This window comes from Lolium rigidum, chromosome 5 (assembly GCF_022539505.1).
Source record: "Lolium rigidum isolate FL_2022 chromosome 5, APGP_CSIRO_Lrig_0.1, whole genome shotgun sequence".
NCBI classification, from domain to species: Eukaryota; Viridiplantae; Streptophyta; class Magnoliopsida; order Poales; family Poaceae; genus Lolium; species Lolium rigidum.
In genome coordinates, this window is record NC_061512.1 from 9982021 (window position 1) to 9997321 (window position 15301).

The following is a 15301-nucleotide window of genomic DNA, read 5'->3' on the forward strand; positions in this document are numbered from 1 at the left end:
TTACTGGTTCTAAGATATTCATACTCTGACAAGAACAAGTCCTAACACCTATTGAGAATTAGTGCTTCAATACGAGAAAACAAGAGGATCTATTTGTGCAAAGTTAAAGTCTTAACATGCTTTTGTCAATATGGAGAATCGTGGCGACGTCGCTTGCATTCTCAGTGGGGAGGTACAGAGGCGCCAGATTATGCATCCGATGCTGGATTCCTCCCAGGAAATTATATTCTTTAGTTATGCAGAAACTGAGCTAGTGTGCTGTCTTATTCAGGAAAATAAATAGCAACAATTCTAAGCAGGTATTGGTGAGAAATAGCAATCCTAAGTAGGTCTTGTGAAGAACAAATAGAAATATTTATTTTGATTCAGTCCTACTTGCACACGTTATTTTGATTCAGTCTTTTCTGTATTTTTTTACATATAGTGTCAACTATAACTGGGATGGATCAACTGGTTTTACCAATGCAATTTAGCACTTCATTCTGACTGGGACTCTACATTCTTTAGCTGAGCTTTGTACAACTAAAAATTTGTTGGAACAACATAACTAAGATTAGGTGGAAAATCCTCAGTAACCGTCAATTCTACGTTCTTTAGCTGAGCTATATAGGTAAGATTAGGTGGTAAATCTTCAGTAACCCTGTCGCAGATTGAATTCTTGTCACGTACTACCTATTAGAAAAAAACAAATGTGAATCAAAAAAAAATTAAGTGCTTCATGTCCGTAACTGTGCCAAATTAAAACCTCCCGAGTTTCTCCTATCAGTTCGCTGAGCAAAGGAAGAAAATAATGTTAACCTAGAAGAAAGGATATGCTTCCCTTTCTTCTATACATAGCAGATGGCATTTCCTGGCTGCATGTTGTTGTGCAGCCTGTCATTGTCTTACAGTCATTCACCTCAGAAGGCAATGAGAAATTAACAATAAGAGGAGCACCACACCCTCGGGAGGCAATGAGAAATTAACAATAAGAGGAGCACCACACCCTCGGAAGGCAGCGAAAAATGGAGGATATGAAGGTCACCTCAACCAGCCCCATAGCTCCACCACGCCTACAATGGAAGCCATGGAACTGAAGCCTGAATCCTCAAAAAAAAGCCGCACCCAATAGAGTCGCAAGAATATTAATTGCATACCTTTAACAAAGAAAAGGCAATTAGCATACAGAAAATGCAAATTTCAGCTTTTTCTTTTATCTGCATGACTAAAGTTTCCATCAATCGTAGTAGCCCCATGTGAAACCCAAAATTATAAGATCAGCCACTAACCCACTTTCAGGAAAAAAAAAACTTTGTGAAGTATCTAAGGGATGGAGGCGGGATCAGAGCACAGCTGAAGCACTCCACGGAGGCACGAACAACAACTGAATCCGTGCACCGCTGCTGGTCGTTGTCACACCTCAACATTCACTGTCGTCCTCCATCTCCCTACATGCCTCCTCCCATTCATGCCGGCTCTGGTCGGCGGCGAGAAACTGCGGCCGGCCAGCCGGCTGCTGAAAACCGGCCGTCAGAGGCCCAGCGTCCACTGCGCCGCAGTCCTACAGGCGTGGCCTGGATGATGGGCGGCGGTGGCGCACTCCTCGGCTCGAAATCCTTCATCGGAGGAGGGAGAGGGGGCTAGGTGTCTCTCCCCACAGTCGTCGCCCCCTCACACGTCTCTTTCCCCCCACATGAGCAGGAGGCCCAAGCGGTTGCCCTCTCCGTGTCCGTCGCCGGACTGACTTCTACAGATGGGTTGAGGATCCATTTGTGCGGAGCTCGCCCACTCCGTGCGGCTGAAGGGGAACCAAAGCACGCCGCTCGGATTCCCGTCCCTCGGTTCAGCCGCTGGCCGTTGCGGGGGCGGCTATGGAGGTGGGAGGGGAGGGGGCGGTGTCACATGAAACTGTGAGGATAGGAAGAACGTGGCTAGGGCACGGTGGAGAGGGCGTCGCGGAAGCTGGGGGGTGAACTGTGAGAGGCTTTCGGAGTAGACTGTGGTGACGGCGTCGTAGTACATGAACCCTAGAAACGCCAGAGGAGAGGATACCCATCATAAAATTTATTGGGCTTGGGCGCTTCCGCGCTTGCCCGGGCTTGGCCCAGTTTAGCGTGTGCGGGGTGAGTGAGAGGTGGGCGACGAAGGGACGACTAAACTGGGGGAGAATGGGGAACATATTCGTTCTTTTTAAGTAGTAGAGATAGTAGAGATAGAGATTGTAAAAGGCCCCTTGAATCACCTCATCTACTCACTCTGCCGACGTCCTCCCTGGCAACCATCGTTCTCTCTCATCTGGCAAAAAGGCTAGCTCGAGCTGCCTTGGTATCACCTACACCTGACACCTCCTAATCTGGTTGTTTCCCCTTGATCCGTCCACCATAGAGATCAATACATTGTGTTTGGAAACGCGGTATATTTTGTTGCTGCTCTTTTCGACTTTGGATCTGAATCTCGTTCTTGGCGAAAAAGTCCATCTCAGCACAGAACTACAGTTTCCTTGAATCTTGTATGCAATTAATTTCCCGGATCCTGGGGAAGTGCTTAGCTCCAAGGAATTGTATATTTTGGTTCCAGATTGAGTTTGACAAATGATCTGAACTTGTTCGTTCTTTTGGTAATGAACCTTGAGATCTATCTATCTATCTATAACTACTATATTAAAGGGTAATAAACTTCTTTTTTTTCTCAGAATTTTGGGCCTCTTTGAGAATTAGCATGGTTGCAACACGGTGTGTATCTTGACTGTTTTGATTTTCGGTGGTGTTTCCCAGGTTCGTTTTGGTGCTCTGTAGGATTTTTTGGGAAGACAGAATGATTTGCTGCCAACACGTGTGCAGTTGTGTTTATTTTTCTTCCCACTGTTTTGATTGTGTGTTGCTCTGGGTACCTCACGCGTGTGGTTGTAGCATCTAAAACTTCACCGCATATAGCGACACCGAGGTCGCCAGGTCCCGTCGCGCCAACCGTCGCAGCATACCCAGCTCAGCTGCCTTGGCGAGCACCTTGTTGAGCGAGTTCATCACTAGGACAAACAACGATGGCGACAGGGGGTCCCCCTGTCTCAGTCCCCTCCGATGCCAGATCGGGGGGCCTGGCTCGCCATTGAGCATCACCCGGGTACTGGCCGTGGCCAGTAGCAGAGAGACAATCTCTCGGAACCTCGGCCCAAACCCTAACTTCTGGAGAACCTCCATGAGGAAGCCCCAGGATACTGAGTCGAAAGCCCGAGCAATGTCCAGCTTCAACATCACCCTCGACTCCTTCCCTCTATGTAGGAAACGAGCTGTCTGCTGTACCAACATGAAGTTGTCATATGATGCACCTTTTGCGAATGAAGGCGCATTGGTTGCGATCCACCAGCGACTCCATCCGAGGTGCCAACCTAGTAGCCAAAGTTTTCGCCACCAGCTTGGCAAAGATATGAATCAGACTTATCGGCTTGTAGTAGTCGCCTAGCGCCATGGCGTCCGGGCGCTTGGGCAGCAGGACCAGCGGGGCCTGGTTAAGGCCTTGGAGTCCGCGCCCACACATCGTATAAAGCTTGTCGAAAGCCGCCATGAAGTCAGCCTTGACCACCCCCCCAACATTTCTGGAGGAACTCAGCCGTGAACCCATCGGGGCCGGGCGCTATCCCTGCCGTTCGGTGGGCCGCTGCAACAGCAGCAGCAGCTGCCGTCGCCACCAACACCGCAGCAGCGGCTGCTGCCGCCACCGACGCCGTCCCTGCCTTTCGGCGGTGCGGGAGCGACCTTGGCCTCGGGCTCTACATCGACACCGCCCGGGATGCCCTTCCACCAGGTCCGTTTCCCTCCGTCGCCGTCAATGCTTCCGGCTTGGATCGCTATCCGCCACGTGTCAGCGGCGGTGAGGCTGCAGGCTGCTGCGCGCGGCCTCGTAGTGTGTCGGCGTGTGCGGGAGATGCGTGATCTGCAGCTGCAGCTCCTCCAAGTTGCGCTTCGTTGCGCAAGGGACCTCGATCTCGTCCGCTGCGTTGGGGATCTTGGGCGTGCGGTTTCCCCCACGGGCGGCGGACATGCTGTTTTTCCCGCGGGCAGCGACCTCAAAGTCTGCGCCATCGACAGTCATCCGGCGGGGAGAAGGCATGGTGTCACCGACAGGAGCCCACCGTGTAGTACCACTGCATTCCGCCGCCGGCCGCCGCGCGGGCTCCTTTTGTCCCGCTGGTTTCCATGGGATCCAGGTGGTTGTACAGGTGCACGTCCGACGGGCGGATGGTGTCCACTTTATGTTCAGGGGTCAACAATAAAGCGTCCCAGTCTATTTCAGGTTGAGAGTAATAAAAGAAGCCGAGATGTAAAATGCTCGTTTTTAGGTGTTAGGGTTGTGTTGCGTCGAGTCATGATTTGTTTAGGTTGCAGCTCGAGGACGAGCTGCATGTCCAGGTGGGGTGTAGTGTTAGAGTACGTCATGGGCCTGGGCCCGTTAGTCTTATGGTTTGCTTAGGGGTCAAGTAAGCCTTGCTTGGGAGTCAAGTAAACCTCTCTATATATGGAGAGGAGATGTATCAATCTAATCAAGCAAGAATTAAGAAGGAAATCCCTTCCCTCTTGCCACCGGCCGTGGGCAAAGCCCCCGGCCGGCCCTCTCCCTCCCAAACCCTAGCAGCCACATAACAGATCAAAAACACCCGAACGACCCATGTCAGGGTCATGCCTCCACGAGGCGACCACCCGACATCCCCATCATCGGCGGGGAGCAGCCTCTGATCGAAGAGAGCGTCCATCCGTAGAACTCCGCGATAGCCTCGATCATGTCATCCGTCAAGGGGAGCTCGTACATCTTGTGGTAAGCATCAAGGGCAGCCTCTGACAGCGCCTCATCCCCGGAGAGTAGGCCAAGCTTGCGCATCAGGTTACGCACCGCCTTCATCTCGGCGTTCATCCCACCCGGTAGCTTTGCGATCCGTGAACTGCAGCGTGGTTGGAAGTTTAGTTCCACCAGCCTCCTCCTCACAGCTGGGGTTTGGAGAAGAGCGTCAGAGCGCGACTTTGCAGCTTCGAGGAACTCCCCCAGCGTCCTCGGCCGTGCCAAAGGAACCGGCGCCCTGAGGACCGGTGTTTGTCGCGCCCTCTGAAACACCAGCGGTGGTGAGGCGAAACGGCATACCGACGGAGGCGCGGCACTAGGGGGCGCCGCTGCGCCATCGTCAACTCCATCTCGGGATGGGGGCGGATCTGATCGCCATACACTTTTTATTGGCTTTGCAATGGATGATCCCACTAAGAAATGGTTTTAATATGTTCTAGAGTATTCCCTTTCGTAGATAAAACTTAATAGACGCTCCAGTAACTGGAGTTCTCTATGAAAAATATTTGTTATGCCACCACCTTCAAGCTCATGTTTCTAAAATATATGATTTATTTTGCCTAGCAATCCTACTAAGGAATAATTTTCACATGCCAATTCATGAATATACATGATCTCTTGGATTACAATTTGCATACACTTTTTACTAGCTAGTAGCTACTATATTTATCATAGTGAATAAGGTACATGAATATTCAGAAAAGCCCTTTTATTCTTTTTCACACAGCTAATATTACAATTTTCTTTTTCATCATAGGGAAACACAATGGAAGGACACATACCAGGCAAACGTATAGATCAGTTCAAGGACCCCCTAAAAGAAGGTTCAGTGTATACCATATAGAACTTCATCTTTGCAGATGCACGCAAGAAATACAGGACAACGGATCAGCAGTATAGATTCAAATTTACTCAGCGCACCAAGGTGAATGAAGTTGTCCCGGAGCCTCAAAACATTCCCCTGTTTTGTACACAATGCAAAAGCCCTTTGGCATTTTAGAGGCACGAGCTTACACTGCATGTCTTTCGCTGTCTTTTTCTGTGGATATTACCTTAAGTGATACACAAAGAACACAACCTACTTATTGATTCGATTTTCCATAGGAAAAGCTTAAATGGTATACTACTCCTGCACAAGACGTGTCTAATGATATGCAATTCTGCTTACTTAAGGATGCCAGCTCCACCTCTGAAAAAAGAAAAGGAAGGCCAAAGCATTGGCTACTACACCAAGCAAAAGCAGATTAACAAAGAGCTCTTCCGGCGACAGGTAAACACCAGACTTCAATACAATTGAAAGAGCTGCAGCATCGTTGCCAAGAAAATGGTAATTTTAGTCTCCTTTTCCTTTTAGCAGCAAAAGTCAGCCAAAAACAGATCAGCTTAGCTGAAAAATCCAAGACAAAAAGAAATGAAGCAGCAAAGACAAAGACTGAGCGCATTGGCAGATTATCCATGTTCAGATACCCTTTGATAGTCTGCTGCTAATATAGTTTCAATAAATTATTACCATTCTCATTTTCAACAAAAAAAAATGGAAGTTTAACTTCAACATACTTATTTTAGTTTTGAAATTTTGTGTTCCCAGTGTGAGTTGTCAACAATAACTAAAGAAAACTATCTACTGATAGTTTGGGTTCTATATATTCCAGATTATCTGTGCTACTCCTACTATAAAGTCTTGATTCTGAAATCTATATGCCCAAATATCTTAGCTAACTATTTTCCTGTGCATACATTGCCTTTTTCACTCAAATCACCATACTTGAACACTAATATTCTATCGAATACAATGACCTTGCTCAACTTGAATGCAGGTTCGTGCTGACATATTTGTAAATAAAGCATATGAAGAGTGGATGCATGATGTAGGATATGATGGTAAGGCACTCCAGAGATTCAAGCATAATCTGTCGGAACCTGAAGTGATACAGCAGCAGCTCCAACAAGTAACCATACTTCACATGGTTCGATCAATCCACATAAACAATTACCGTGGTCTTGAAATTAATTTCTGCTGTTCCTACTCTACCTACAACCACATTTGTTCACGGTGGATTATTTGACATTGTACCGACAATGTTACACACTCATATTAAAAGCATGTACAGTCCACCTCTTCCTTTACATAAATTGTACAAACCACACTTATGCATGCACTTGGTTAAAGAAGCGCATGTACGACCTAACTATCCATGTTCAAATCCCTATGAACGCAGATTTAGATTCTTATTATTTCAAAAAAGATCACTCTAGGGGCTTTCCCTACCGTATTCTTTTAAAAAACACCTATACCTGCACTATGAGATTTTGTTACCAACTATCTTAAAGCATATTGTTTGAACAACAATTTTTTTAAAAAAATTCACTGCCTCAATCAATTCAAGAGCGTTTTTAAATTCGTATACCACAGATGGCGCGGCGTGCCGTCGCGCCCATCCATTGCTAGTCTATTATATATTAAAAGTAAAATAAGGATGTTTAAGAGCCACGAGGTTAATCCACATCATCTAAATTATTTTAATTGTTAGATCTAAAATATATGTTTAGGATTTAACGGGAGATTATTAATCACGTAACCGTGTAGTTTCAGTTTGACACATTTATATTTTTGAGAGGTGACATGTTTATATTTTTGAGAGGTGACACGTTTATTCCAAAAGAAGGATTTTAATTTTTAATGGGGTCAGATATCTTTCCATACACGGTGTCTCTCGGCCACTCACCTAAACTAAAAAAAGACCAACCCTGAAACGATGTAGGTACACGTATTTTATATGGCTCAGTTTAGACCCTTGGGTTGACGTGAGCAAATAGGACTCAAATCCCTTATTCAAGCTTGAATTTGTATCGGTAGATCCAGCTCAATTTTTTTTTACATTGTTAGAATGCTAAGAACGTATACTGAAAACAACTAAGGATCCACTATATTGATCTCGAAAGAGTCAACACATTCAGAAAGCTACACGCTAGGATGTAAAATATAAACTGTTTAAATCTAGACAATAATATTAGCAGCGTATACAAATTGTTATTTTCTATAACAACTATAGTGATCTGACAATCAAGATTAATTAAAAACAAAATGTTTTTTAAAGGACCATTATTATTATTATTTATTTTTAAATTATTCAAAAAGGTTGATCAAGATTTCGAAAATTCATTGTCTCTAATTTTTTCATCCGCACTTTGACATTTTCCTGTCCCTAGGATTCTAGCGATCACAAAACCTGACCTCCAAAATCATGACTAACCTCATATGTATACAAAATCCAAATGAAATGTGTTTCTTCAAGGCACAACGTTAACCACATCACCTACTAATTCCGATCCATAATAAGTGTTAGGGTTTTACTTCGATTTAGTCTATGTTTAAACTAAAGTCCCGATACTTATTATATATCCGAAAGGTTAGATCATACTGATGGTTACAGTAATGTGGACTATACTTTAATTGATTAGCGGGCGGGAGTTTAGGAGTGTATGTGGTCGTCCTTCTGTATAGAGTTCGTGTTACACATGAGCATAGAAAAGAAATCACAAAATCGTACATGGAATTTACATTTCTCTTGGAATCTCGGTTCAACTTTCCATGTCCCCCTTGCATCCGAAAATTCCTTGCGAGCAAAAAAGAGTGATGCCAAAGCTTGTGATATCCTCCTATACATGAAATGTGTTTCTTCGAGGCGGGAAGTTAACCACATCATCTACTAACTCCCATCCATAATAAGTGTTAGGGTTTTATTTCAATTTAGTCTAAATTTAAACTAAAGTTTCGATACTTATTATGGACATTGGTTATGACATATGTTGCAAATTTTTGAGTCACAATATGACCATATGTGACCTGTGTAAAAAAAGAGAAAACATAAGGTGAAATAAGAGATGGATGCTAAACTTGGGTAGACAAATTCTTAAGGAAAACTCAACTAACCGATATATAGGAAATTAATTTTTTATATATACAACAATGCGGGTTCACCGGATACATTCGAGATAAATTACATGTTACCGCATAATGCCACAATAGTTTAGAAAATACTAGCTTCCTAAGGGAGTTCATAAATAAATGGCTCATGGAGCATTTTGATTGCCAAACACAATATCAATGCGCATGTTATTTTACTATTGAGCCAGTTTAGTTTGTATGCGATGTTAGATCAATCCGCAATGTTAAAATTCAGAATGTCGTTAGTTGGCATGTGATATACAGTTATGTAAGTCTATATGCTCCTGTTGTGGATATACTTCATAGGTATACCATCGACATGGTCCGATTTCGGCAAGCCCGGGTGGCCCATAGATGGTGGTGATGGCATATGGCCCACCGGGCGGCCCAGTTGTTGTTGATCAAGATGGAAGATGTCCAACCTAGGAACAAGGAGCCGGATCCCAACCGACCTATGAGGTAGCCGGATCCGAAATGTCCTACGAAGGTAGCCGGATCCGAACCGCCCTACGAAGGTAGCCAGATCCGAACCGCCCTACGAAGGTAGCCGGATCCGAACCGCCCTACAGAGGTACCCGGATCCGAACCGACCTACAGAGGTACCCGGATCCGAAGAGGTCTATGCCAGGAGTCAGATCCGTGAAGACCCATGAAGGAAGCCGGATCCATGACGACAAGTTAGGAATAGGTGGATCCTTGACGTACACGGCAATGTAATATTCCGTAGTTAGGCAACTTGTATTCCGGGTAGGACTCTCCGTAGAAACCTAGATTCGGGCGCCTATATAAGCCGGATCCCGGGAGCCCTGAGGGGGGATCTCGAGCTAGAAGCGAGACAACCACAACTCATTGTAACAACGCGAAAGCGCCCAGATAATTCCAGACAAGCAGCAGTAGGCCCTGTCTTCGAGCAGGTGTTCCGAAGCTGGGTAAATCGCGTACCACCGTCCTATGGCCCCTACTTCTTCTCCCCTCCATGAGGATCCCTCCTCTGGAGTACCGTCGAATAGGCAACGACAGCTCCAGACCAAATTAGGATGATTGTCTACCTGAAGAATGAGAAGATAATGCTTAGATTCTTGAATGGAGATTACAAAATGATAAATGCGCATTAGATATTTCATTTACCATCATTTCTAGGATAGCCGTAGAGCCATACTATATTCATGAGACGATAAATTGATTCTCATAGTCGTAAAACCATACTATAGAATCAATTGATGATGCCCTCGCATTTGCGGGGGCCACCTTGCTAGTTCGAAAAAAATATCTCAATGATGAACCAAAGTTCAACTATTTCCAGGTGTTATTCAGATTGAAACATCCACAAGAAAGCATTTTTTTTCTTCAAGTGTGTATGTGTTACTTGCTCTTTGGATCCATGACACAAATCCAATGAAGAGAGTATATCTTGGACAAACTTTGTATAATATGCCTTAGTTCCAGGGTTTCTGCATAAACATGTGGTGTTGTGGGAGGAGGAGTTCTAACATATGGCCGTTGTTACACAATCTAGTGGTTCTGATTCAAAATTTTCGGGTGATACGACCCCGACAAATCACATGGCCATCCACGACCAGCAAAACTAATTTATTCATGAGTAGGTCACACATCTTATGTTTCTTCAGTCAGTCATGCTACAACCTGTAGCATTTTATTGTTGCATCAATGTATGACCATGGACCATTGCTCTCTTTAACTCTGCATGATCATTGCCATCCACCGATGGAAGACATAGGATTGCAGGTTCATGTTTTCTGCAGTATGATAGTATTGGGAATCATTGTTTAGGGATTCGGAAAGTGTTTGACAAGGAGGAGAAACACACAATCCTAATTTTAACAAGATATTTTGGATGGACACAATTTTTCTCCAACATATGGTGCAGGCAAACGAATTTCTATTCCAAACTTCACCGCCAGAATTGATATTTTCTTTGATAGCCTCCTTAATTATTAGCCAGGGGATGCTGTAGTACAATACAATCCTATACAACAGATTGGGTACATAACATAAGTGCCCTCACAAGTCATAGAAGCACGGATGTATATCTTCAAGCTTGACTTATTTATGCATGGAGGATCATTATCGGCAGTTTGATCAGCATTTTGCTGCACCCGATTCGCCCATGGCGATCCCCACCGGCTTCTTCACCGCCACAGCCGTTTTTGAGGAGTCCAAAGTAGCCCTCTGAACCAGGATGTATGAGGCGATGTCAAGAGAAACAACAACAAGGAACAAGATCATCCCTGCCATGAAAATCCCAACGCCTGGCGCAATACAACTTCCATTCTTGGCGATATTCCTCGTATAGCCGCCCATCCCTAGCATGGTGCCCACCATGAAAAGTATCACCACTTTAATCGCAAGGATCCTGGAAGTTCGCACAGCATAGAGAAGAGATTTATTGAATAATCCTTTTCTAAAAAAGGAGACCCACTTAATTAATCCTTGCATATAAAAGCTCCTTCACATAGGTATTTAAAGAGTATACGGGGTACTTTTCAGTACGTACCAGGAGGAGACGAACAAGAGGACGGCGACGAGGCGCCTGGTCTGGCTGGGAACATGCCGCCACGCTCCGCAGCAGCCGATGACAGTGCTGGCGAGGACCTGCGTTGTCAGCGACAGCGCCGCCGCCACCAAGCCGAGTGGCATCGCCGGCGACGGCATGTACCGACAGAACTCTCCGTGATCGTGCGGATTGGGATACACATTCTGCGTGCATGAATAATAATGCATCACACGGTTAAAAAGAATCAGCAAACTAGATTAATTAAGAATGGCCGCCTGACGTTACCAACGCCATGTAAACCGCGGAGATGGCACCGGATATGACCGTTATCACGGCGAGCACGCCCGCCGCCACCACCACACCTTTCTTCCCCATAGGCGGCGATGATCTCACGGCTGATTAATTTCTTAATTATAGTTAATGGCCAGCTGATCAGTTGGAATATTGGGTCGATCAGATATGCATGCTTAGCTATTGAAGTACACACATATATATAGAAAGAGAGATATATGATGAATAAGAACGTGAGTGCAACACATTAACTAGGTTCTCGAATAAGGCTAGCTCGACGACGGTCTAACTGAAGATCATTGTTAAGTAAGCGCATTGCTGCACCTCGTTACTAGCTAGGAGTACAATGTCAGTACATGTAGAATCAAATTGACTTGCATAAAATACAGATATGGGTCTTAGTAAGTCGCATGCATGCGCGCAGCATGTCGATCTTAAACGTCGTTATGTGCGTTGGCATGACAAGTTACTTTGGGCTCTCAGCTGGGTGCAGTGCATGCATGTCTTCACCAAGAAAAAACAATATATATAATCTTCGGCACAGTTAGTTTCAGGGTCCTTGTCATGAAGGTAACCTAGTTGTGAAGTAAACCGGTTTTAATTTCTTACTTCAACTTTTTTTTAATTTCTTACTTTAACAGCAATTAACTAAACCCAGCGCCCCAACTCCCACCATCATCTTCTGCAAAAATCAACAACGAATTCATCACAGGGGTCATACCTGGCCTTCCAGCGCCGACGGCTCCGCCGGTCCAAGTCAAAGCCAGGCGTCTCACAACCACATTCCCTTCAGCTCCACAGCCAGAGACCAACCTCATCATCATCCTCTCTTCATCCGCGAGGAAGACAACAGCTGTAAGGTAATAACAACACAAAGGTTTATTTTCCCTGCTAATGTACCAAACACTCTGTAGTTTTAAGCTCACTCAATATTACCAGATGGTCACCACAATAATATACTACAGCCACAAAGTACTTCAGTTACCAACTTCTCTGAATTTCTCACCACATGCTATTCAATATTAGTATTTACTGTAACAAAATTAAATATAAGATGCTATTTATTCAGAGTATCATAAAATACTACTACTATACTAGCCACACCTTGCAAATTATTATTGAACACAGAATTAAGAAATATAACTATATAGAAACAATACTCATTAAAGGAAGATATTCAGAATAGAATGCTTAAATCTAGAATCAGAACATGTATTCACACTGCTGCAGTATAAATCAATGATATTTGATATCCAGATTCCAGTTAGTTAGCTGAACATGAAAAAGGTGGACAGCAAATAAAAACCCATGGAAAGCTTATTCTACAGATACATTTCTTCCTGTCATTTAGGTATTTTTCTCAAATGTGCAGCCGCTGAAAGAAGACTCTAGAGCCAACTACTAGCACATTGTAGCCACCAACTCTTGACGAGGCTAAATGTGCTATGACTGGACAAAGAAACCACCAGAACCACCATGCTACCTCTACTATGCAACCAGCTGTGGGCAAACGTAGCCACCAGGTATTGATCAGGCTAAATATGGAAGCAGCAAACAAACAGAAGCCCAGAACCAGCATGTTGCTTTTGGTACACAGCCCTCTATGAGCACCATGTAGTCACCAAGTTTGATCAGACTAAGGGCCCTTTTGTTGTGGCTTTTTTTAGCTTTTGGCTTTGGCAAAAACCAAAAAAAGCACCTATTTAGGTGCTTTTTTTGGCTTTTGGATTTTAGAAGCCAAAAACAAAGATCCTATTCTTTTGGCTTCCAAAACCCAAAAGCCAAAAAAGCACCTATTTAGGTGCTTTTTTTTGGCTTTTGCCAAAGCCAAAAACCCAAAAAAAAAAAGCCACAACAAAAGGGCCCTAAATGTGCACCTGCTTTTGCTATGCAATCACTATTGTACGAAAATCTAAGCACCCTGTTCTCAACCCTTTGTATATATATATGTATTTATATGCAGAACATTAGTACTTTCAGGACATGATCTTTAGATATGTTCCAATCTGTTACCGTCTATATAAGTTTCAGAACATACAGTACAACAACACAAAAAAGAAGATTGACATCATATTTATTCGACAACCATATATAATGGAAACAACAATGACACATCTTCAGTTACACTCCGTACACGCCATCCATACCTGATACATAACCGATTTATTTATTTCACTGAAGACTTACAAACACACTGTTGCGGTCAGAAACCCACCGGCGGGCAGCGACGGGCAACACCGTAGAGCCGGGAATCTCCCAGGACTGCGGCTGGCCCTGGTCCCTCCGAGCGACGGCCCGCAAAGCCTTCTGCACACACGTCCGATGCTGATGCAAGGGCGTGCCACCTGACCTATACCTGGTCAGGAAGGTGTTGGATGATGCCTCGCTTAATTTCCTGCATGGCATACACGTAAACGTTAAATTCGAGCCTCGATCGGCTCTCAGGTTGTCCTGTGAATCGGCTCAAAGAGCCGATCCACCCATGATACGTACGAGGTGTACGATCAGATGGTGGTCCTGCTTGATCAAGATAAAACTAAAGCGACCTACTACGATATAGGGTTTTCACCGCATAATCGGAACATCCTACTCGTGATTGGGCCTCGCGCTCGCGTACGGTGATCGTAAGCCGATCCTAGACAGGGCCTAAAAACCAACACGAGGTTGATCCCCGGAACATCCTGTCTAGGGCTAGCAAACTACACCCTACGCGCCGCTGGATCCTCCAACCCTTTGTAAGGCCTAACAATGCAGATATTAAACTAATCCTTGAAGAACAAGGAGCAATCATAACGGATCGGATCTACTAAACAATGATCAAGCGGGTGCCGCCCTTACACCCGTGATAGGCGTAAGGGCGGCTAGATGCCTAAGGGTTGCACGACGATAGCATATGATACGAAGAACAATGCTAACCCTAAAACATCTATGATAACTACGTTGCTCGCCATCAAAAAGGCTTCGGTACGAGCAACGCATGAACGACGAATAAACGTGTGCTGCCTAGATCGCAAGATGCGATCTAGGCAACATGGTGCTTACCCGGAAGAAACCCTCGAGACGGGGGAGTTGGCGATGCGCCGAGATTGGTTTGTGGTGAATGTTGGTTGTTGTTTATTTCATAAACCTTAGGTACATATTTATAGTCCAGGGGACTTTCTAATTCAGGCGTGCACCTAACCGTGCACGGGTTAAACTCTAACTTCTAACCGACACGTATCCTACTATGGTACAGATACACGGGCAATTAGCCCAAACTTGGTACACAAGGCCGATTCATGTATTCCTTCTATGTATATTCTTCAAGCCCATCTTCAATCGCGGCCCACCTCTGATCCGGTCAAATTCTGGTGATAACACATGCCCCCCTGGTTTTGGAAATGACATTTCCAAAATCATTACGCTTTTCCTTCGTCGGGTCATGTCGTGGCGTCTTGCCTCCTTGACTTTCATCACCAATCTAAAAAATCCATCTTTAAAATGAAGGAATGTCTTCACTTAACTTTGCCGATAGTCAGAGTTAAGCACTCCCCAAAAGAGCCGATAGTCTCACATCAGCCTTTACGATAAAACAAGAGTAAGGCCAACCTAACTGCTCCTCCAAACGGTAACCTGCGTCCTCCGTCTGAGAAAGCGAACTCAGATCCCCAAATCGCCGCCCAAGCAGCTCCACGATTGTCAGATCTCAGCCACGCCGCCCCAACTCCTCAGCGCATCAAATGGCGGAATCATCCAAC